Source organism: Miniopterus schreibersii (genome assembly GCF_964146895.1).
Source record: "Miniopterus schreibersii genome assembly, chromosome: 15".
NCBI classification, from domain to species: domain Eukaryota; kingdom Metazoa; phylum Chordata; class Mammalia; order Chiroptera; family Miniopteridae; genus Miniopterus; species Miniopterus schreibersii.
The window spans coordinates 10,480,462-10,505,142 of record NC_138115.1 but is presented as its reverse complement, the minus strand read 5'-3'; the positions used below and the strand labels follow the sequence as shown (position 1 = coordinate 10,505,142).

General features: G+C 42.2%; 1 protein-coding gene and 1 pseudogene across 5 annotated transcripts in view; both read left to right on the top strand.

The window, feature by feature from the left end:
* PTPRG (protein tyrosine phosphatase receptor type G) overlaps positions 1-24,681 on the top strand; it is a 640,558-nt gene that overhangs the window by 79,186 nt on the left and 536,691 nt on the right. The window lies entirely within an intron of this gene.
* LOC308567866 (60S ribosome subunit biogenesis protein NIP7 homolog pseudogene) lies at positions 4,975-5,513 on the top strand (annotated as a pseudogene). Its single transcript has one exon. The product of its transcript is annotated as a 60S ribosome subunit biogenesis protein NIP7 homolog pseudogene (transcript).

Sequence of the window (24,681 nt, the reverse complement as noted above, 5' to 3'; positions counted from 1 at the left end):
GGGCGTAAAGGGGGTGAGGCTGTGTGCCCTTCCTAAGTCTTGGGCCTTGGCAAGTTGCTGATATCTTTGGACTTCACTTTCCTTCTGTGCCGCAGAGAGTTGTTTTGAGAAGTGGATCTGGTGTGTGAGCAGCATTTGGCATGGGGTCTAGGAAGCGGTGCTCACTCGAGAATGGAGACTGCTCTTTTTGCCACCCCACCTTTGAGAGCCCTTTGAGTCACTCTGAGCACCCGCTAGGTGCCCGCCAGGAACTTGACATGTGATCTCAGGTCTTTAGCACACTTAGGGGATAGATGCAGGTCGACTTCTGTAGTTCTTGCCTCATGTATTTTGGGGTTTGGTTGTTAGATGGGTATACATTTATAATATCTTTCTGGTCTGTTCACCATTCTATCCTGTTCTTTTGTTTGTTTGTTTTAAAGATTTTAAAATTGATTTTTAGAGAGAGGAAAGGAGAGGGAGAGAGAAAGAGAAACATCAACGTGAGAGCGAAACTTCTGTGGGCTGCCTCCTGCATGCCCCCTGCCCGCGATCGAGCCTGCAACCCAGGCATGTGCCCTGATCCAGATCTAACCAGCAACCTTTCGGTGCACGGGGACGATGCCAACCAACCGGCCAGGGCTATCCGGGGTTCTTGCATGGTTTAAACTTCCTGCTAGTGACTTCATGGAGGGTTCCTCATGCTTTGTTATCAGCTGGTCACGATGTGGGCAGAAGGGACGCTGGTCGCTTAGTGAGTCATCCTGAAAGTGCGATGGTTGAGTATTTGTCCCATGCCAGGTAGGTCCAGAGTTGCACATGGGCACAGCACTGCATCTCAGTAACAGGGAATAGGTATTTTTTCTCTCTCCCATTTATCTTCATTTTATTACTGATTATTGCTTTCCCAACATTCAGCTACATTTGCAAGTTACATTTTCATTCATTTGTTGTTCTGTTCATTGTTTTCCATTACTCTGTAGATTAAAGTGAGATCAACAGGAACTGTATTAGTTTTAGTTATTCTTATACGGTCCTGGAACAGTGCTGGCACGTAGTAGGTGCTTAAAAATATAGATTGAACGAATTTTGTTGCTGAAACACCTCAGTCAAGAAGGAATGTCAGCCCTGGCCTGTTTGTCTCAGTGGTTAGAGTGTTGGCCCATTGACCAAAAGGTCACAGGTTCGATTCCTGGTCAAGGGCATGTACCTTGGTTGCAGGTTGGAGCCCCAACGGTTGCGGGTTTGATCCCCAGCCGGGGTTGGGGCTCATGCCAGAGGCAGCCAATTGATGTCCAGTGTCCGCCCCCGCCCCCCCACCCCTCCACCCCAATCCCTCCCTTTCACTCTGGGAATAAAAACAATCGATGGAAAAAATATCCTCAGGTGAGGCTAAAAAAAAAAGAGAAGGAACGTTAGTTATATGCAGTTGTTTCTGTCGAAGGTATATTCAGGTTGCTATGTGCTAATGCATAGTTGCATAATTTGGCTATTTCACTTTTAAGTATTGGTATCATTTATTTCATGAAACGGTTTTCTTCCTTTTGAGTTTGTGTTTCTTGAGCATCTCTTACCTGATGCAAAAGTTGAGGTGACACAGAAATGGCCTTAGTCTTCTTTATTAGCAAATGTAGAGTTGAAATGCTTCTATAGCCCACAGTTTACATGCGACTAAGAGCTGACTGTCCCACAAAGTAGGAGATGGGTTGGCTGAGTCTTGTCCAAAATTCTTGAATATTGAAATCGTTTTCCTTAGTTTCTTTTCTTTAAAATCTCCATTCCTCTGTCCACACCCCCTTTGTCAGTCATCAGCTCGTTCCTTGTATCTATGAGTCTGCTTCTGTTTTGTTTCGTTTATCCATTTGTTTTGTTGCTTTCAGATTCCATGTGTAAGTGAGATCATATGGTGTTTGTTTTTCTCTGATTTATTTCACTGAGCATGTAGGTTTATCCAGGTTGTTGTGAATGGCAAGATTTCTGTTTTATTGCTGAAAGACTCTCCATTGTGAGTATGTACCACACCTATATCCGTTGATCTGTTGATGGACATCAGGTTGCTTCCTTGTCTTGGCCATTACTAGTAATGCTACAATGAACACAGGGGTGCATATACCTTTTTGAATTAGTGCTTTTGTTTTTTACGGATAAATACCCACAAGTGGAATTGCTGGTTGTATGGCAGTTCTATTTTTTAATTTTTTGAGGCATTTCCATCTTATTTTTCCTTAGATTTCCTTAGTTTCTTGATGTTTGCTTTCTGGTCTCATAGCCTTTGTTTTTATTTTTTGCTATTGTAAAGAATTCTTATTTACTGCCTGGGTACTATTCACACCTACTGTATTCCAGGCACCCCTGTTCCCAGTCCCTGAGGATAGAATGGTGAACAAAACAGATCCCTGCCCACATGGAGCTTTCACTGTAGTATGCATGTGCTTGTAGCTAACTCATTGCATATGCCTTTGACTTATTTTCTTGGGATTCATTGTACTCTCATGCTTCCTGTATGTACTGCGCCCCATCCCTCCAACTTTCCTAGCTCACAATGAAATTATTAAATTAAAAATGAAATGAACATCAGAGGCTTTAAAGCAGTTATTCACAAGGAGCATTTGGATTTTCCCTTTGAAAGAGTGCTGTTCATGGGGCTGCTGAGAGCGCTGTGCCGTCTTTGTCATTAAGTTGATTGATAACAGCCATCAGCTGGGAAGATGTGTGTGCTTTGCTTGTTGGAAAGTGGGCTGCTGAGCAGCTGGGGTCCATTTGTCCTGGCCTTGCTGCTCTTGGTGAGTGTGCATTTACACAGCGGTCACTGTGCTTTCCAGGGCACACACTGCGTGCTCACCCCATGGACAGAGAGCTCCATGAAGATGTTTGGGAAATACAAGAGTTTCAGGCCCTGGGGTGGGATGGAAGGAGGACCAGACTTTCAGGGGCTTCAGAACAGGAGTGTTCCAGCCCGGACCAAGCAGGTATCAGTGCCTCTGAATTGCCAGTGGACATTGTGAGTCCATGTGGCCCTGACAAGGGGGTGCCCCAGGAGAGTGAGTAGGTGAGGTCTCAGGAGCAGATGCAGGAGTTAGAGGGGGCAATGTACCGTCAGGATCAAGCGCTTAGATTGGCCCTACAGTAAGGTCGTTAAGGGTTCAGGTACTAGCTCTGACATTAACTATTTTGTGCGACATTAGCAAAGTTGGATGAAAATTTAAATTTATTTCTCCGTCTCTAAAATAGGGGTCAAATGTCAACCTGAGCCACCCTGGCTTTATTTGCCCCACGTCACCCTCACCACATTTGTGCTTTCAGATACTGTTTTCCTTCTATCTCTTATACTGAGGTAAGTTTTTGTTTTGCTTTTTATTTCCCAACCTACGATACTAATTCTTTGAGAGTCAGGAAGTTGATTCTTTTTTTGTCACTGTTTTATCCCAGCACCCAGCACCTAAGAGATGAAGTATTTGCAGAATGAAGCAATACGTTTGCTAGAGGCTTGTGGTCATTATCTTTTGCCCCTTGGACCGTATTTCTTTGCTGCTTCCAAGAAAAGGTCTCCGAGTAGGAACTCAGTAGATGTATTGTAGACATCATGGATTCTGCCCACTGTGCCCTTCGCACTTAACTTCTGAGTCTTTTTAGACCAAAAATTAAACATTTGTTCTGTGGCTGGCTTTGGGGGATGTCTTTGGGAATTGTTGCTGACAGCCCTCTACTCAGGAGCATGAGCTCTGCTGTGTTTTCTCCTGCCTCTGCCCCTTTCCCTGTTCCCCTTTCTCTGACAATGCCCAAGGCCTGGCCCTTGATGAACATCAAAGACAGGATGCTGGTTGTTTTATTTTTTTAGCTCCACAACTGTCAATTTGAATAGATGATCTTGGGGTTTCGTATAGGCCTATAAAATGTATTTTTTCTTTCGTTGACAAAGGCTATGATTGTGCAAGTCCAAACAGTGCTGTTCAATTGAGTATTTTTGAGTTCAATTTTCGGTAGCTCTTGAAGGAGATTGCATTGTGTTTCAGCGGAGAGGAGGGTGTTTTGATGGTGCTGTGTATGCTTCCTGGTTTTTTTGTTTGTTTAAATATACTGATTTCAAGGGGGAGAGAGAGGCAGACAAACATTGATTTATTATTCCACTTACTTATGCAGTCATTGGTGACGCTCTAACCAACTGAACTACCTGGCCAGGGCTGTGCATGCTTCTCAGAGTGACAAAGCCTTTGCAGATGCTTTATTCAGGCATGAAGGAGAGTCAGAAAAGAGAGGGCTGGGTCCTGATTTTTAGCATTCGCTACTCTAAAAAGCTTAGGCGGATAGACGTTTAAAAAAACCCAAAACTTTTCAGTGTCAAGCTCCTCCTCTGTCCAGAGAGAAGTTGAGATTCCACGTGGTGTGGCCAGTAGATTTCATTTTGGTGTCGGTGGTGACTGAGAGGCAGAGGCTGCTTACAACACGTGTGTTGAGATGGATCCTGAAGTCGTGTGTTTCCAGCGGGAACGTGTAATGATCCACTTATTATTGGGGGGATCTGTTTACCTAAACTAGATGATACCAATTTTTTCATTTTACATTTAATGTAAAGTTTCCTTTAAAAACAAGTTCATTGAATTGGAAGAACTGAGTTGATTTTTAAAATAAGAGTCGATTAGGGTGTAGGGGGCATGTGGCTGTGGCAGAAACCATGAACATAGTATGCGAGAGAAAGACATTCTGGAACATTTTAGTAGAGGAATGTTAGCCTGCCTGGCAAGATTGCTTTGGGGTTTTCAACGCAGGTGAAACGCGTTCCGAAGGCAGAGATGCTGCGTAGTCAGTTTCTCCGCAGGCGGTCGTTCTGAGCCAAAGCCTCCCAAGCGCTCTCCGAGGGGGGCCTTATGTGTACTGGGTGTGAGCAGCAGTACGGAAGGGCGGGCAAACGTGTGGGCCTGCGGCTTCCGCTTCCGGCGGCTGACTTCCGCTTCCGGCACCTGAGGCACTAGAATGCGGTATCCCAGCAGCAGGGAAATGCCGGCTTTGACCGAAGAGGAGACCCATGTCATGTTCGAGAAGATGGCAAAATACATCGGGGAGAACCTTCAGCTGCTGGTCGGCAGGCCGGACGGCGCCCCCTGTTTCAGGCTGCACAGCGCCCGGGGGTACTACGTGAGTGAAAAGAGACTGAAGGTGGCCGCCGACGTCAGGCTCCGGTGATAAGCTGGTGTCGCCGGGGACCTGCTTTGCGAAATTCACCAAGACCCATAAATTCCGCTTGCACATCTGGATTACCTTTTGCCTTATGCCCAGTACAAAGTGTGGATAAAGCCTGGAGCAGAGCAGTCCCCCCTGTATGGGAACCATGGGTTGAAACCTGGACTGGGTCGAATCGCTGAAAGTACTTCTCGGTACCAGGAGTGGGCCTGTGCTCCATGGCAGGCGTCCCGTCGGGTTTTGGGGTGGTGGCAAAGTCTACACAGGACTGCAGGAAAGCAGACCCCATGGTGATTGTGGTGTTTCGTCAAGCAGTCATTGGGGAATATGTGCGACATGAAGACACACTGACTTAAAAGAAATCATAGCAAGGACTTAAGGCTGTGTGGAAGGGCCCAGCTTTGTTTCCTGTGTCTGTGTAGGCTCCACCATCATGTTCAATTGTGTCAACACTGTGACCTCTCCGGGGACTTCTTAGTTTAATATTTTCTCTATTATGGAAAAATGCAGACTGGATTCTTATTACGCAGAAATGGGTCAAAAATGGAGTTTTGTATTTGTTACTAAATAGAATATCGTATTTTATATTTCAATCAGAACGGCTTCTTATTTTCAGGAAAAGGTTCTAAATCATTGGAATTGACAAGATAGCTTATTGTTATCTGTGATGACACTGTTTTCCAAACTCATGATAAGAACACAACAGGTTTTCTTATTAATACAATGCAAGATAGATGTTGCAGTATGAGAATAGTAGGCCATGTCTAGGATTTTACAAATGAAATTTGGATAAAATATTAAAAGCTATTTATTCTAATTTTCCTTATGGTAAGTGCTGTGTGGTGTGGAAGAAAACTTAGATTTTAACCCTAGTTCTAATACCTACCAGCTCTGTGATGCTTTAGATGAATTATTAGGCTTTAATGAGTTTCATTTTCTTCTGTTTCAAAAAACAGCTTTAAACATCTACCTAAGAATGGTTTTTGGAATTAGAAATCATGATTGTAAAGCACCTAGCACAGTTTCTGGCAAATGACAGGTGTGGAACAAATGATATGAATTATTTTTATGTTGCATATAGTGGGTGTTTCTGCTGCTAAGAGCAGGATCTAATGCATATAATTTGATGATATTATTTTTGGTTTTCCAAGCTGTTTTCTCAATCTGCCTTTTTCCTGGATGGTGGTATCTCAGGTTGAATGTTATTTTCATCACCTTTGTTTCCTAAAACATTTTCCTCATGAACCTTTACTTACCTTAGTGGACTGGACAAAAAGCACTAACCAGAGACCCTGAAATGATTTTCCTCCTTTGTTCTTCTCCACGCTTCCCAAAATCATTTTTAGAATTATTAAAATATTTTTTTAAATGAAAAACATTTCAGAGAAGTGTTTTTAAAACTACCTGTATTGAAAAACAGTGTCGCTAATGAATATACCATTTATTTTAAATTCCAAAGGTGGCATCTCTAAAAATAAAACTCTTTTTAACTACCAAAAAAAAAAAAAGTGTGGGCGCTGAAGCTGAATTGCCGAGTGTTCAAGTAACTGATGCGTGGTAACGTTATTAACTTCCCTGAGCCTGGTTTCCTCTTCACTGAGATGGGAGCACAGCCATACCTGCCTCATGCTGCCGCCAGGAGGGTTAAGGGCTCGATGTAGAGGGTGTCTCCAGAGCAGCGTTGGGTTCAGTACAGCACAGTGTCCGGGTGTTGACGGTAGTGTTGGTTATTGGACATAGGAAACCTTAATCCATTGAACAGGTTTGAATATTGCCCCCTCCCCGTTTTAAGAAGGAGGTGGCTGGCCTTACTGATTGCTGAGACTCCGCTGAAGTCTGGTCTTAGGTATTTTTTTTTTTTAAATGGAAGTTGCCTTTTTATTTCTTTTTTATTTGTTTGTTTGTTTATTTATTTATTTATTTATTTCTCACCTGAGGGCATGTGAAAGAGAGAGAGAAACATTGATGTGAGACAGAAACATTGATTGGTTGCCTTCTGTACCTGCCCCGACCAGGAATTGAACCTGCAACCAAGGTGTGTGCCCTGACTGGGAATCGAACCAATAGCCTTTCGGTGCACAGGGCAGCACTCCAACCAATGGAGCCACTCTGACCAGGCTTTTCCTGTTTTTTAAAGAAAAGTTATTTCTGATGGAGAAGTAGCAAATCTTGACTTTGGTGAATATGTTATTTCATGCTCTTTCTTGTGCTTGTGTATATCTTATTTATCTGGCTGCCTGAGGGAGCTTAAAATATGTAAACATTTATTCAACTGACTATTTCTTAGAATTATGGCATCTTTGGTGAATGACTTTCTAGCCTGAGGCATTTTATCATGCAATAAATATCAGAAACACTAGAAATTAAATAATAAGTTTGTTTCATTTTTGTTTATAAATTCTACCCTCTTTATTTAGCCATGGATAAAGGACTTTGTAAATCACCTAGTTTTTTTTTCCTTTTTAGAGAGTTAGTAAAAGGAAAGATATTAATTTTTTGCATAGATATTAACATTCTTATATAAAAAATACAGCCCTAGACACATAAAAACCCAGCACCTATGAGACAAGTTTTGAAATGTGATTGTGGAAAAGAGAATAATGATTTAGGAACACTGCATCAGCAAAACCAGTTTCTTACAGTTTCTTTTCAAATATTGATAATTTCAATTTTAATAAGTATTAGGCCTCATGCCTCATCAAGTGTGATTTTCACACTTCTGTGTAGCTGACCCATTTACTAGATCGGTTAGCAGACCCACCAGTAGAAACCAATTCTAAACTTACCTCTTAAGTCTAGATTTGTGGTGAATAAACCTGAGTTCTGAAGATCTGATGTCTCCTCATCTTAGAGGACTGTAGGTGATGTAGCTGTAGAATGCAGAAAATTGCTTCTGACTCATCTCCAAGTTGAGTAGCTTTCACTGTGACTCAGTTGTTTAGTTTTCAAAACCATTGGGAAGAGCAAAGGCATTGGCATTACACTCACATTTGGGTTTGAAATCCAACTTTGCCGCTTAGAGATTGTAGTCTCCACAAAGGCTGAGATGTGTCTGTCATTCACTTCCAAGTGCCTGTTGTTGTGGAACATGGAAGGCTCTCAGTAGATACTTGTTGAGTGAATGAGGGAATGAGTGAACATCATGCGATTTTTGAGCCTCAGTATCCTGCTCTGTATAATGGGGATAAATAACCTCCATTTTACAAGGTTAGTGTAAAGCTTGGAGATAGTGTGTTTAAAGCACATGCTAAATTGTCTGGTGTACAAGAGGGGGGCACCTATTTCTCAGAATCCTTAGAATTAATCCCGATTGTCTTGGTCAGGGAATAAATATGAGATTTCGGTCATGTTGCACTTTCTGTTTTGGTAGAATTGGTCTGGGAAGTTCAGTTTCTAAATTGTCAGTGATGAATTCAGAAAGTGAACTGTTGGATTAGGCTTCATTTCTGGATCATATGTATTAAGTGGATTTTCTCCAAGTTCCCACTCTACATGCCTCTTATTGTCAAGCTGATGTCACACCCCTCTCCTTTCCAAGATGATAATGTTGCAATGGTGAGTCATAGTTATCCGGCAGGAAGCCACATTCCTAGGACTCACCCGTGGGGTATCGGGGTGGCAGAGACCTTGATACTGATGACCATCCCTTCTCTTCTTGTAATTTTCGGTGCAAGAGCTTTTCAGATTATTTTTCTTTTCATTGAGATTGTTTCAATAAAGGGACCTAGTGTAGATCTGGATATTCATTCAAAGCAATTCTATCTTTGTGCTGTAAATAATACTTATGAACGATAGTTTGGGGCTTAAAAGGGGCACTATGGGAAGCTACTGAGTAGGAATTTTCTGTCTAAAGGGTTATGTGAACTTTAACCAATTGGGCATACTCTATTTTTGTGTTAGACAAATACAGTTTTCTGATAAATTTTAGTGCTACTATTAATCTGACTCCTGTTTGAATGGAGACTCTCACGAGGGAGTTCATATTTGAGATCAGGTTTTGTTCTGCTGTTTTCGAATTGTGCTGTTGTTGGGTGGGGTGAGATTCTGGGGAAAGGAAATCTTGTGTAGTAGGTTGGGACCTCGTGACCACATGAGCTTCTGCTTTTCCACTTTTCAGAACCTGAGACCTAGAAGAGCTTGTCTTGCCTTTTGCAATAAATACTTCCCTATATATATCTATACATATAAAGGAAAGACACTATTTTTCAAAAAATGAAGTGCGCACATGAAATTCTTTCAGTGGTAATTTTGCATGTGAATTTGAGAAGTCCTGAAAATGAAATAAAATAAGATTATGATTTGACTTTGGATGGTGGGCACACAATGTAACATATAAATCATGTATCATAGAAATGTACACTTGAAACCTACTATGATCTTATTAACCAATGTCACCCCAATAAATTTAATTTAAAAAAGAAAAAAGGATTATTTTAGGAAGAACTAGAAGCCTAGCTCTTAAAGCTTTACTTTTTTTTTTTTGGCAAAGAAAATGGCTAATTACACTGGGAACCAGAGATAGGTGGCTGTGTTACTTGGTAAATAAAGAATGATGTTAACCTCTCCAGAATGCTGGTGGCTGTAGAATTTAGGCAGAAAATCCTATAAAGGAGAAAGAGCTACAGAGTGTAATAAACTCCCAGGTGCTCGATAAAAACCCCTGTTCCTCTTATGTTGGCTGGTCAAGATCAAGGGCACTGCTGCGAAGCCAGGAAGGCTCCTTACTGGTGTGAAGGTGATGAGATTTCTCCTCTCCTGCTATCTGTCTGAATTACTTCTTGGCTCAACGGAGACGGGACTCTCTTTTGATAGTAGCTCAGAGACAGGGATATCTTATTTTCTTTAAGTTAAACCTACCAGTCTTCATTTGCCAAATAATTTCCACTTCTGGGAAGCCTGTGTGTTAAACCCAACAAGACTGTGTTCAGTTCTTTGAGGCCGTGGGGCCTAGAGCAGGCAGCCGGACCTCCCTGTGCCATCTTTTTTTGTCGTCAGCGGACAGAAGGAAAACCAGCTTTAGAGAGTTGTTTGTAGGTGAAACGAGATGATAAACACAGTGGGCCTGGCAGGTGGTTTTACTGTTACTGGGTTTCTCTAGGTCTAAGGCAGGGTTTCTCCATCTCAGCACTATTGCTGCTTGGGGCTGGGTAATTCTTTGTTGTGGGGGACTGCCCTGTGCACTGTAGGATGTTTAGCAACATTGCTGATTTATATCCCTAGATGCCAGTAGCACCCCAGCCCCCTACTTGTGATACCAAGGATGTCTCCAAATTTTGCCCCTGACCACTGTTAGAAAGGTACTTAATGAAGCCTGATGTCAGGTTTCTTGTTTGATCAGAAATGGTGTGGAACAGTACTTGGAATGAATGACTTCAATTTAATATTATCTTTTCCTTAATAAATAAATTATATAATGGTATTGACTTTCCCTCCCTTTTCTTACCCATTTATTGAATTAATGATTTAAAAGGTGTTGTTTCTGAAACTTAGGCTCAGCTATCTGCTCCTTCCTGTTGCCCTAGAATCAGCATCAGTTGCCTTAGGATGGACATTGAAAACAAGAGAGCAGTGGTGTCCTGACACTCATAAAAGAACTCAGATCCTAAGAGAACCACAAAAAGCTTAGGAATAAGTTCAAAACTTAAATGTGCTTCCAACAAGCTAAATTTGGATTGCATAGGTTATGTTTTTGATTTGACATTTTAACTTCTATAAATCTCTTTTAAAATTTGTTTCTGACATGCGTAGACATTGACACAGGGATGGAGAGAAAATTTCTTTATAACTTTAACTAGAATGTTTGGCATCTTTGACATAAGTATACTAGAAATAAAAATATGTATATTGGTACTGGTTCTGAGATACTGACATTAGTCGTATTAAAAATAATACTTATTGCAAACTTTGTGGTACTTAAAATGTGCCAGCTACTGTTCCCATATTAATTCACTTGAGAACAGAACAATGGGAATTCACTTGCTTCTCCTGTGCAATGGGTTCCATTATGCCCGCACCTCCCTCTGCATTTTCTGGACAAGGACACTGAAGCAAAAGGTTAAAATGACTTGCCTAGAATTACCCAGCTAATAAGTGGCTGCCTGATCCTGAGACCCAATGGTTCTTAAACCAGAGCCCATGGACAAACATCTGGCCCAGTGCCTACTTTTGTAAATGTTTTATTGGAGCACAGCCATGCTGTTTGTTGACTTACTGTCTGTGGCTGTTCTTGCTACAATAGCAGAGTTGAGTGGTCGTAACAGTTGAGGGGTTGTCAGCCAAGCCTAAAATATTTACTATCTGGCTCTTTACTCTTTGCTCACCGTTGCATAAGACCATTCTCATCCATATGTGTGGTTCAGAAAGGTAGGGAAAGAAAAATAATTATATTTCCCTAAACTTATAAATACGGTTTATTTAACCTTCATCTCACACATTGAGGGTGCAAGTATTTGCCTCATTCTCAGTGTTATAGTGGATATGAAAACATTTATAGGACTCACCTCTGCCTCAGGACATTCTTAACAATTTCTTTTGTTAGAGGGAAAAAATTGCAGATGAAGGTAAACACATGAAAATGGGAGAGAGCTGCAGAGAAGGAAACTGAGTGTGGACGGTATTACTCCACAAAGCGTAGCACTTGAAAACAGCACTCCACATTTTCATTCTTCTTCCTGCTCTTCTGCAACAGCTTCGAAATAGAAATGGACAGGCCCATTTTTATGGAAAGCAAATGGCAACGGGGGATGGCTCCTTACAACACAATGGCTTAACATCAAGTTTGGGGGTGGGGGGGCAAGAAATGAGTTTCTTTTGTCAAAGAAAGTATGTGAGTTTTACAGACTTAGAGGAAATGTGCAAGCCTTTCATTGGTTTTATGGTGTTCTTTATAAGGTCACTTTGTGAGCATTAGCCTCTGCTGAATGAACATTGTAGATACTTCGAGAAGTTATTGAAAGTGATTCGAGTAAAATCACAACAAATGTGATTCTTTGATATTTTCAAGAGATGGTATTTATTGTGGGCTAATAAAAGTATGTTGCACTAGGCTGTCATTTATTAGGAAGATTCACTCCACCTCACAAGCCCCTTTTAATCTGAAATTGCTATGGGTTGTAACAAGGCTCTTGGCTCGCGCCTCATTCACGGGAGGCCTCGTTACTATGTATTAAATCCACAGTGGCCTCGTTTTTTAGGCTCGCTTATTATGCTGAGCTTTAGTTAATATACAAATGCTTTATACTTATTCTGTTTTTTTGTGTTTTTTTTTTAAAGAACACCCTAAAACGTTAATCCTTGCTGGACAGGTTACCTAAGACCACTTCTGATTAAGGAGACTGGAGGTTAGTAACAGCGCCCGCCCCGGGCCCGCGGCGGGTGTGCGTGCGCCGCTCGGGGCCCGCTCACGCTCCCCGGGCGTCACGGCGGACGTCGGCCCGCAGGCCGCTTTGCTCCGCGTTTCTCCGCAGACGCGCCGGCGCTCTCACAGGATCTTTTACGGCCCGTAGACTATTCTTCAGGCGGGTCAGCCCGAAGCCAGCGCGGGCCGGGGGTCGTTCACCGCGTGCCACGAGGGGCTGGGCCGCTTGGCCCGGTTTGGCTGCCGACCTCCAGTTTCCAGCACGAATTCCTGGCGGACACACCCGCCCCTTTCCCCTATGTTGCGGTGACAGAGCTGCGTTTGAAATGCGGTCTTTGGTGGTTGGAATGGGCACGCGGCTGGAAAGACGGTTTCAGCTCTGAAGCCCTCTCACCGTAGGGAGGGTTGTCAGGAACAATAAGCCCTTGCCGTCCGTGAGTCATCTTCGTCACCGGGATGTGACCGGAGTTTTTCCCCGCATTTGCGGATCCTGCGGCTGCCATCTTGGGCCTGGTGCCCTGTTCCCAGCGTGCATCGCGCCCTCTGCCGCTTTCCCAGCGTGCATCGCGCCGGCAGCTGGGGCCCGGCAGCTGGAGGTAAAGCCCGCGCTGTGCGTTTTTATCATCGGTTCCTCCCTCGAGGTGCTCGTGAGTGAAGGATGCCGGCCGCCCTCTCCAGGATCGGCTTCGGGCAGAGGTTTTTCGGCGCCTCATTTGCTGCGGGGTTGACGGGTAGCTATTGTGGCTGGGGCTCGAGATGGCACGCGTTACTCACCGAGTCCCAGCACTGGGGGCAGGGCCGACTGCAAGCCGCGGGGAGGCCCGGGCGCCGGTTTCGGTGGGGCTGGGTGCAGCACAGCGCCTGCGGCAGCGATGGCCGCATGGGCACACCCCGGGCCCCCGCGGGCTGTAGGAGCAGCTCCTCCCGCCCTTCCTCTCTGCTCTTCACAGACTTACCCGTACCGTTGGTTACAGTTCTGTCTGTTTCAGGTAGAGCGTTCGTGTAAGTTGACTATGGGACCCAGTGCCTACGATGTATTATTGAATGAAGAAATGTTTTGCTTTTTGCTTCTCGTTTGAAGCACACACGTAATTCCCTGCTTGGAATCACATCACACAGGTTTATCTTAATGTTCTCTGGGGCACACATTACTTTTTGAGGCATGTGACCTCCATTGCCACAAAAAATCAGTTGTATCCAAGACAGGCTGGCATAGATTGAGAAGGGATTGTGGCATATCCTGGCATTGTGGACAACTAGTAGGGCAGCAAGGAGGTGGCAGATGGGACTGAGAAGTCCCAAAGGCTGGAAGGTGTGCTGTCAGCGAGTGCAGTGAGGGGGGCCTGGTCTTTTTGCCCAAGAGGCCACTTGATAGGGCGTCCAGCTGACCTAGACTTCTGTGAAAATTTTGACTCACTGGTTGACCTTGAACAACTTTATTCAACCCATTTGAGCTTAAGTCTTTGTTTTAGCCCCTTCAGGCTACTGGTAACAAAAATACTGTAAACTGGGTGTCCGACAGATAAATTTATGTCTCAGGTCTGGAGGCTAGGGAGTCCAAGCTCAGAGTGCTGGCAGTCTTGATGTTTGGTGAGGGCCATTTTCTGGTTCATAGACGGTGCCTTCTGGTTGTCTTCTCATATGGTGGAAGGGGCAAGTTAGCTCTGTGGGATCTTTTTTATTAGGGCACTTACCCCAATCCTGAGAGCCCCACCCTCATGACTTAATCACCTCCCAAGGCCCTACCTCCTAACTCCTAATACCATCACCTTAAAGGTTAGGATTTCAACATACGAATTTTGGGGGACACTAAACATTTAGACCATAGCAGTCTCCTTGTCTCTTTCATGGGGATAAATACCTGTTTCATACATAAAAGCCTCTCTGGAAGGTGTTGAAAAGCCAACACCCGGCATGGAATACAGGAAATTCTCTGAATTGAATTGCGTTGGGACTCAGTCTGTAGGTCAGTGGCTAATGTTCCAAAACTTGGGAAGACACAGGAGGGGATTGACTTACTTTTTAAACCAGGTTCTTTTTGAAAATTTGTCAATTTTTTCAGGATGCAAGAGGCCATCTAAAGATGTTAGGGAATTAACTAGTTCCTAGGGCTCTGAAAATGTCACTATGCCTGTCAGACATACCTAAGTTATTCTTAAGAGCTCTTTGCCTGGTAGGAGTCCATTTTGTAATATTTGTTTAAATTGTATTACGGAGCATGGCAGACTTGTAATCTGTGTTCAGAATGGCGTTACCTGCCCCATTATTGATCAGCGCCACATCTTTTTATTTGCTTATCTCGGCTTCCCATACGGTCAGACTCCAAAGCTAGACCCAGAGGAGACCCGCTAACTCATTAACCTCTGCGACATGAAGCAGAAACTTTCCAGAAGGGAACTAGCCTTGGGAGGCACTGTGTTTAAAATCACTGGCAACCCCACTGCATTCATTTGCCCTAGTACAAGTTTTCATTATGTGCAGGAATTTGTCATGGTCCAGTTTTTGTTGTCATTTGAAAATTATTACTTAGTTCTTTGAGAAATAATTAAGTAAAACCTTAGAAAAGACCTTCTTACTGATATTTTTTTGTTTCCTTTGTATTCATTGAATCCAGCCCTCTACAGAGTGGGCTTGCCCCAGCTTGGGGGTGGCTAAAGTAGAAATATTGTAAAACCATAAGAATTAGGCCGGGTAAGACAATGCTTAGTTAGCTTCAGTGATAACATGATACAATTGAGAACATGTCCGTCTCCAGGCTGAAATGGGTCCAGGATAGACCGGTGGGGGGAAAAAAGTTCTATGTCTATGATAAAAAACTCTTCCTGTGGCTTAATTATTGTGTTTGAGGTCTTAGAATTTCCCCCAATACGGTGTGAATGCTTTGCAGAGAAAACTTTCTTAGGGCCCCTCATATTTTGGAGTCTAAAAAGTTAAAAGTTGTCATGTGTAAAACAAAAGTCACCCCGCATGTCAGCCAGCTCTTTGTGCTTTCTGATGTAACTGGGATTTCTGTGGATTTACAGCTCGACCATGGTTCTTTCTAAAACTCTGGCTTAGAGTTTTTTGGTAAATAACCAAGAACCTGAATGTTCCCGTGGGATAAAATACCAGATTGAGACATTACAATATTGGGCTCTCATTGTGATATTTCAGTTTGTAAAGTGAGGATACTACATTATACATGCTACTGTAATTCAGCTCTATTAATGAGGGCAAACTCTGCATTAGGCATGAGATCGAGTAGAAAATGTTTCCCTACATGTTCTCCTTTTGAAATATGGAACTCTGAACAACACTTGGATGGGAGAGTTGGAGCAAGTAGAATGAAAATTCTCTATGTTAAGATGTTCAGGGTCTTTTAAAGAAAAAAAACCCATAACTGACAGTTACAAACTAACACATAAAATAAATAAGTCCCAGGGATGTGATGTCCAACATGGTAACTATAGTTAATAATACTGTGTTGGATATTTGAAATTTGTTAAGAAAGTATATCTTAAAAGTTCTCATCACAGGACACATGTGGTGATGGATGTTAACTAGACATAGTGTAGTGATCATTTTGCATTTGTTGTACACCTGAATATAATGCCAGTGTGATATAATGTTTTTATGTCAACTACATCTCATAGGAAAAAGAAACATGGTTTGCAAGAGAAAAACCGATAGAGCATCTCCGAGAGAGACGCGTACGAGTTGGCTTGAGTATGAAGATCTGGGCATTGATCGCCACCCTCCCTCTCTCTCATTTTTGAATTTTACTATTGCCTAACATATATATATTTTTTAAATATATCTTTATTGATTTCAGAGAGAGGAAAGGAGAGGGAGAGAGAGAGATGGAAACATCAATGATGAGAGAGTCATTGATCGAGCCCGCAACCCGGGCATGTACCCTGACCGGGAATTGAACCCCGATCGCCTAGGATCCTTGGTCCAGCCGCTGAGCCACGCCCGGCCGCGGGCTATTACCTAACATATTTAAAGCCACAATGGAACTCCATAACTGCCCTATTTAAAAAACAAACAAACAAAACAAAACGGGAAGTAGGAGGAGAAGAGTCCTCAGTTCTCCAAAAAGTTAGATTGATGTGCTTGCTTGATTCTGTTTGAGGTAGCAGATGTTATTGAGCACCTATTTGTTGAATTGGTTGAAAATGAATTTAAAATAATTTTGCCTGGCTGATGTGGCCCCGTTTGTTGAATGTCATCCCATACATCATGAGGTCGCTAGTTCAGTTCCTGGTCAGGGCACATGCCCAGGTTTCGGCAGGAAGCAGCCGATCCATGTTTATCATGGATGTTTCTCTCTCTCTCTCTTCCTCTCCCTTCCTCCCTCTGAAATCAATAAAAACATATTAAAAATAATAATTTTATATAGAGCTTTCCTTTTTGCAATTTTTACATCACCTTATGAGGTAGCTGGAGAAGTTCTGGAATGTCTTTTAAACTCTGGATGGGAATTACTGTTTGTAAGTTGTCAGATAGTGTCACTAGGTGATAATTTCCCTCTGTGTGAATGTCATGGTTACAGTCTGCTTTTTTTGCCTCTAAAAGAACAATTGTATTGAAGAAATTTTCTAGTGCATTTAAAAACAGCTGGGTGAAAGTCATTTTAAATCCCCAAATCCAACACATTAGTTCTTTTATGCATTTAATTAAGCAGAAGTTAAAATAAATTAGAAGAGAAGACATTCAGTGCTGATTGTTGAATCAACAAAGCGAGAAACAGCCCAGCATTACCCCACCGCAGATGTCTGTCACTCAGCACTGTTGCCCTAGAAATTTGCATCAACTCTTAACATTTTTCTAAATAACTATTTTTTTTCTAGTAAAACTGACATGTGATGTATAGCAAACAGTGTTCTTTATACTTCACATGTAGGTGTGTGTGTGTGCGCGCATGTGTATGTGTGTGTGTACATTTTTTTTCCTCTTATAACTTTACATTGTTGACGTGGATCATTTTTTTGCAGGGGACTAGTCTAGAGTGGTAAAGTTTGGGAAAACAAAAAGTAGAAACATAAGGTGTAGCAATAAAATTGAGTATTTTTAGTAAAAATTGAGATTGTTTCCTTTTTAGTACTAAAATGTTCTTAAGGACAGGATGAGTTTGAGTTTATCTTTTTAAAAAGAATTTTCCCTAAAAGCTATTTCCTTTTATTTAAATTAAATTTATTGGTTTAACAGTGGTTAATAGCGTTATATAGATTTCAGGTGTGTAGCATTATAATTTGACATCTGTCTACTCTATGTGTGTTCACCACCTGAAGTCTAGTTTCCTTCCGTTACCATATTTGATCTCCTTTACCCACGTCACCCTCCCGCACCCCATACTTTGTCTTTATAATACAAGTAATGTATGGTTGGTTCACTGTAGAAATAATTGATTAAAAACACATCTGGCAGAAAGGTACCCCTGTATTCTCTTCACCCACAGGCATCACTGTTACCTTTCAGGTGTATAGACTTCCCCCTAATATGTGTATACTTTTGACTTTTTTAAGTAAACAGGAATATGCTTTATAGGCAGTCTTATTTATCTTTTCCCCCATATAATAGTAAATCATGATTGATACAGTATCTGGTATTGGTTTCCAAATAATTGAGAGGAGAGGTGAGGTTATGGCTAGCGTTTTATCTGAAACAAGGTTTTAGTCTTAAATTTTTGAAAGCTTCTGCTAGGTAATAGGTACACGAGGATTCACTATACTCTTGATTTTGCATAAATTTTTAATTTTCCTTAATAGAAAGTTTATTTTTGTGTCAGTTAGTCATAAATATCTTCTCAGGTCTCCCGATCAACATCGATGTAATCATTCTTAGGAGGCACATGTAGTGCCATTGTAGCATGGCCATAATTTAACCAAGACCCTATTATTGGATGTCTCTGCTCTCAGTATTTTAGATCATTTTTGCAAATGGATGCAAACCTGTTTGGTCATCTTCTTAAGTCTTTGTTGGTTAAATTTTTATTTCTTTAATGATTCAACATGGAATCTTGAGTTATGATAACTGAAGAGATGAGAACCAGAAATCTTTAATTGGAAAAATTATCAAAGTAAAATCAGTGTATTATCTGAATGCTGAGTTGTAATTCAAATGAATCGTAGTTTCACACACACATTCTTTAACCCATCAAATAATTTTTATTGCCAGATGTCTTAGTGCAATGATATATTTTAACTTATGACGCAGTTGCATTTGACTCTTCTGGAGACGTCTGTTGTGTATGTGGAGATTGGGTAGTTCATGCATGTTCTGTCATCTTCCTGTTTTTACTCATCACAAGCTCCTGAGTCCCATTTCTCAGCTGAGGGCTTTCTAGGTCTTTCCCTGGTCAGGGGGCAGTGGAGCCAGACTGACTGGGTAACTGTGAACATGATCAACAATTTCTTTCTTGCCTGCACCCTCAGTTCATTAGATCGAGAATCCTGAGTGAGGAGTATCGTCGTTCTCTGAGCTTCAGGTTAATTTGAGTAAGAAAAATACATTTAATTTTAATCACTACGTCTTTCGTGAGTGTAAGTATGGCATAGGTTCCGTATTATATACCTGGTACCTACTTTATCTGATTGAATCCTTACAGCAACCTACAGAGACAGTTTATAGTATCCCTCCCATTTTACAAGGAAGGGAGTAAGGCCTAGAGAGAGAAAGTAAGCTGTTCAGTGAAATTTACATGCTGACTTTAGATTTTTGGACACCATGGTCAATCCATTGTGTAGCTTGGATAAAGATCCCAAAGGATGAGTGGTGAATTTTTAGTGGAAGTGTATTTACTTAGTAATTATATTATATGCAAATGGAAGCCCTAGATATAGGGCTGTGATTAAAATCTGCCCATTTTATGTGTCTGAAAGTGTCTTTCTTATATATGCCTCAGTAAATTTTCCCGATTTTCCATTTTCAGTCTCTCTTAATTTGATTTGGAATAAACCCAATTTCCAATGTGCAGGGTCCCAGAGCGATAGAGTGGCTTGCTTATTTAATATATATATTTTTAAGTTAGCAATTTCTGAAAACTGGCAGCCCCCTTTGATGTGGGAGACCTAGAGCACGAGCCGGTTATAAAGAATGCTGGTGGGATGGAAGTGACCGGCAGTTTTGAGAGGTAGCTTCTGTACAGCTCTCTCTCATGAATTAAAATTTATGAAAGCTCTTTGGGAAATTTGATACCCAGAGGTACAGACACCTCGTTTGTAAACACAGCATGCTCTGCGCAGAGCCTGAGCTGAGTCGGATGCCTAGTAGTTTTGGATGCTTTATCATCGTTAGACAGTGGTGTTGGCGACGCAGTAAGGAGGGGCTGTGGCTGGGATCCCTGGGCTCACCTCCCTCAGCTCCTGTTGTAGTCTCATGAGCAAGTCAAGGCCTGGGTGAAGACGTGCTGCCCAAGCTAAAGGGTCACGGATGATGAATGTAAATGTCTTTTTGAAAAACCCTCAAAACCCAACAGCTGATGAAACCATTTGGAATACCTGAAGGGAATAGCCTGATGAGTTTTCCCAAATGAAGGGATAGATGTTTCTGTTTGGCTTGGGGAAGAAATAGTCCACGTGTCTTTTAAAACATCTGCTTAGAGGCCTAGTCTTTACAAGTAATGGCTGAAAACCTGAAGGGAGTGTCAAGAATGGGGGAGCAGGTGGGATTGGAATTGTCAGGTACAACCTGATGATATTTCCCTTCTCATTTCCAAAGATGTGCAGTCCAGCATAGCCTCTCCCTCTGTCTTTGCATCTTGGTCCCTCCAGCTTGGAGTACCACCAGACAAGGTGGTCACCTCCTTGATAAAATGGTACTGGCTGTGAACCCAAAGCGAATTTGCCATCCTGGCTTCCAGGTTTCTCGGCTTGGCATCCCACGGTGCTAGAACAGAATTCCCTGAGCTATTTAATAATCTTGTTTTAACCATGTCCTGTTAATAACTACTACAAATAACCCAAACTTACCCACTTTCTCTGTTGATTGGTTGACTGCATCTTTTTTTTTTGCTTTCTAAAGGTAAATGCCCGTTGTAACACCCAGTGCACTCTCCCAGATCGCATCCCCACCCCTTAATTTTGGGGTGCCTTTGAATGTCCACCCCTCAATAAGGATCTCTGTAGGAGATACATTTACTTCCCTTTTTTTTTTCTCTTAAACTTGGAGTAGTGGTTCTTAATTTTATTTTTCTTAAGACAGTTATCTCTAAGTTAAGTTTATTTCACTAAGAGAAGGAGAGAACGCCGGCCTGTTGTGATTGGGAGACCGGTAGAAACGCTGCAAGACTGTGCCACAGTCAAATGGGATGACTTGGAAAGCTGGCTGCCTCGGGTTTGGACATATATACAAAGCCCCAAACGGTACATTAATTGATTTTGATTATGTGACTCCAAAGCTTGAACATTTCAAACTGTTTTCAAACTAATGGTGCCACATTTGGCAACGACCCCAACCGCACATTGGGTTCATTTTAAAAGGAGATCTTGATGGCTCTTCAGGAGGACAGAAGGCATGTGAGGATTTTGAGTAGTTGCTCAGTTTCAGAGGAACTTGTATTGTTTTCCTTAAAAAGTGGCAGACATTTAGCACCCCTACCACCAGCCAGGCCCGAGTGTCTCTGGTAAGCCCTTGGAAAACCTTGACAGTGTGGTCCCCACGTCTCCTCGTTAGATTCCAGCTGATGCAACCTCCAGTGAGCAGAGGGTTTACGAGGGTCAGTGAAATTCATGGAAAGTGAGGGATGATCCCCCCAGAGAAGTAAAACCCCTGACACCTTGCCCTACTTTCCCTCAAATGCCCGATAGTGGCACATTTTCTCTTTCTCAATTTTGATCGTCCCCTTAAGCAACTTACTAATTAGACATTAAAATTTCCATCCTCTCAATCCCAAGGCAAAGCTGATGAACACAGCAAACCAAAGCAGCTGGGCTAGGAGAGAACAAAGCTGTACCTGAGAGATTTGAAGCTGGAGCCAACGCTGGTAACCACGTGTCCCATTAATGCCCTTTGTCCTGGTGTAATTATTAACAGTGCTCCCCCTTCTCTCTCAGAAAGTCCCATTTAGACAGTTAATTATGAGGCCACACAGGAATGATGAAGCAGGGTGGGTGATGGGCAGGCCCTCATCTCGCGGTGGCTGGCTCTCTGATCCACCAGTAATGCCTATAGTGAGTCTCAAAAGAAGGCAGAAATATGGATTTGTAGGTGACTGTCCCAATTTAAAAATGTAGCCTTTATAATGAATACTGTGGGAGCAGGCAAAGTATGTGGGTGATCATTTGGCTGCTTTCGAAGGAATTTCTCTATTCTTTTTTTTTAAAAACACACCACAGGTGATAAAGGGGAAGAAAGGAATACTTCGAGATACTAGCTCAGGTATGGGCTGGGGGATACATTGCTGAGCAAACTTTCCCTCTGGCTGTTCCAGTCCAGGTTGCTGGGCAGGGATGACTAGGGATTGAGGATGCAGTAGAATAATTGGTACCTGCTTGATGTTTGGTGTCTACACTACAGCTTGGTGGGTGATGGAAATCTGTACGTGACATAAGTCAAGTGCACCATGGGATGCGTTTAATGGGAAATGAGTGGTATAGAGATTATTTTCAAATGTGGTCATGGCTTTTAGGTCATGAATTTAGTTCCTTTCTGTAACCAGTTTAGATGAATAGCTTTGGTTTTGAGTCAGGTCGAGTTAATCTTATATCTTTATGTTCCCGTAAAAAAAACCAAAAAAAACACGTAATAATGTCCAAGCTTCCCTTGGAGCCATTTCTGTCTCTGTGAAATAGGCGATTTAAGGTCCATCTCATCCTAAAAGCTTTTAGCCTGTGAAAAGCTGCTTTTCTTGCTTTTAAAACCTTCCCTCTGTGTTTAGAATAAATGGCATTCTTGGATCTGTTAAATAGGCAGTTAATAATGCCGTAGAAGCTGCCCACTGTATAGCCAACCATAAAACTTGTTCAGAGGACAAGACATGTGCTGGAATATCCTGCAGTGATCCAATGCTGAAGCCTTGCAGCCAGCCGTGGCCCTGTAATCTGCATTCTCAACTACAGTCTTCACATACAGGGTGATCTGCTTTCAGTTTGTCCTGAAGGTTGACTGGATTCTTGTCAGACTGCCTGCCAGGCCCAGCGTGAAACCAGTTCTTCAGGGGAAGCATTGTCATAGGGAGAAGTCTGGGATGTGTGTTTTACTTTGATGTAGTTTCCAGTCGATTCTTCATTCCTGGGGACCGGTTTCCATTTCTCTTTTATAAAATGTGGATGCTAGGAACCCCCCCATGGAATTCTTATGAGATTTAAATGAGATAGTTCGTTTAAAATGCTTGATGACAACTTACTAAGCACCAAACAATTGGTAACCATTATGATTTTTCTTACTCTGGATTTAAATTTTTAAAAACCCTGAATTTTGGATAAGTAATTTTGTTGACCATTGAAGAGAGTTGAAAAAATATATTGGCTTCATTTTCTTGATTATTGTAAAATGAGCTAGTAATGAAAACAAATGACAGAAATTTGGGGGCTAATTGGTGGTGTAATTTGAATATGGACTGTGAGTTGAGTTAGAGTATGTTATAGCAATGCTGAATTTCCTGAATTTGATAATTGTGTCCTATAGTTATGTAAGAGAACGTCCTTGGTCTTAAGAAATTTGCTGAAGTATTTGTAGTTAAAGAGGCACGATGCCTGCAACTTTCAGGTGGATGGGGAACAAATGTGCGCATAGGGAATCGTAAAGCAAATGCAGCTAAATGCTGACGGTGATGGGTGTGGGTGAAGGATTATAGGAATCTTTGTATTATTCAAAATAATTATTTTTTTTATAAAAGTGGGCTGGTGAGAAAAAATGTAGCTGGTAAATGTTCTGTGAAACCAGGTGGAACCGCTGGTTGGGTTCTCTCAGTTTCCCAGCCGAAGGTTCTTTCTCTCCCTTCGAGTCCTCCCCGCCCACTCTCCTTTCCCACGCTCCAGTTCCAATTGCTGGGCACGGCTATTGGAAAAGAGGAACTTCATTGCCCAGCAGTTAGTGCTCCTGCTGTTTCCTTTCCAACTCCCAGTCATAATCCTTTGTTCATGACATTATAATCATCACCACGAGTGGCTAATTGTGATGTCACAAAAGGAAGATTATGACTCAAATGAGGAATAAACAGCAGGGGCGGATTAATTTCTAAGCAACGGAGGAGATTCTGTTTGGTGCAAATGCCCCAGGGTAATAAAATTGAAAGCCGGAAAAATGCAACAGGAAGACAAAGCTGAACATATGTGATCTATTAGCCAAATTGTCTTTAAGTGGAAAACTTTTTCTCTCTCTCCTTCTTACTTAATTTTCCATGTGGCACGAATAGCTCCTCTATGGCAGACAAATGGATTTGTTCTTAGTGTAGCAAAGCTCGAGGTGTCTCGCTGACTAATTACAGGGATGTCACACCTGGCCTGAAGAGTGCTGTTTTATTTTCCTTACAGTTGAATTGCTCTTTGCAGGCAGCTTTGAAAAAGGCTGTGAAGATCAGCACAGTGGCTGCAGACAGGTGGGCTGATCATGGACGGCAGCCCCAGCCTGGAACCCTGGGTGAGGCCAGGGCAGAATGGGAATGGCATCAGTCACTCAGGCCCAGGACAGTTTTCTGAATGGGTTACATGTAAATGAAGCAGTGGCAACAGCTGTTGCTATGGATTGGCCTAGAATTAGTAGTCAATTCTCTGCGGAACTGTAATTTTCAATTCCAAGTCAAGGATATATTTTTTCCCTTTTAGGAAATGTGTGGTTCCCGTGCTGTTTGGTTAACCAAATATCCAAATTCTCCCCTGCAAATTGGCACTGAGAGCTCCTTTATCCTTGGGTTATTTGGCTGTCTCAGGAGAACTTTTGAGTATGTGGCCTTTTCTGAAACCCTGGTTACGGTAGCCAAACTAAACTGGAAATCCTTTTGGATTGTCCTCCTCACAGGACACAGTGTTCCCTTCTCCCGTGTGTTATATTTAGCTCTCTCGTGTGGGGCTGTGGGAGCCCTCTCTAGACTGAACTTAACCTTCACTTCAGTTTTGGAAGCCTTCTTGAAAAACATCGGTGAAAGACTTGAGGCTACAGTTTGGCATTAGGAGCACAGCAAATAATTAAACCCACATTTTAAAAACACGGTAAATTTAGTTGTAAAGGAGACTTCCCCTTTGAGT